Here is an 877-nt window from a genome sequence, read left to right on the forward strand (position 1 = left end):
CGCACGCAAACACACGACTGTGTTTTGTCTGTGGAGATACCCGTTGCCTTCGGAACGGCTGCCCCCTGCGCAAGGCGCGTCAAGGTTCTTCGAACCATCGCCCCAACGCCTACCAGTGTGGTTCGTCGCGGGGATACGGCAACACCCAGTAGGCGCGGGTCGACCTACTGGGGAAGAACTGAGTTCTGTTGAGCCTCAGGGAGGTAGAGGTCAACAGGGCCCAGCCCCGAAATGCTCCGTGCTCATGAACACGGAACGTGTATGCAAGCCGGGGTTCTGTTCGTGGAGGCGACCGCAAATGCTTCGAGTAGCAATGGAAGATCTTCATCGATTCCGGGGCGTCGGGCAATAATGATCGACGCTCCACGATGGAAAGAAGTCAGCTGTATGCTGACGTGTTGAAAGAGCGGTTGGGCGACATCGTCATTGTTCGCCTAGCGACGGGGACACGTGTCACGGTCCTGAAGGTTCCTGTGGACCTCGGAGTCAATTTCCTTGACTTTAATAGCGTGGAACGCTGTCTAGTCGTAGACTTGGATGCAAGGTATGACCCCATCCTAGGAATGACATTGTTGGAACACCATGAGCCATGGATTGATTGGAGGTCAAAGGCCTTGGGCGCTACGTGCACGTCTCCTGGTGGAGCGTTGGCGAGTCATGAACCCTCCTCTGCTAGGAGACAACAGCCCTAATGGCGAGAGCACTGGACCGAGATGGTCAACGTACTGGATATTGGAATGTCCGAGTTGGTAGACACCAACGGTGTATCGGATAGGAGTCCCAAGCGTGGCTCGCGGGATGATCGTGGAAGGGCACGTAACCCACTGAGCGCTGCTTAAGTTTTGGAGCAGTCGCTGCATGTCATGCGTGACATGGT

This window comes from Plasmopara halstedii, assembly GCF_900000015.1.
Source record: "Plasmopara halstedii genome assembly, contig: Scaffold_614, whole genome shotgun sequence".
NCBI classification, from domain to species: Eukaryota; Oomycota; class Peronosporomycetes; order Peronosporales; family Peronosporaceae; genus Plasmopara; species Plasmopara halstedii.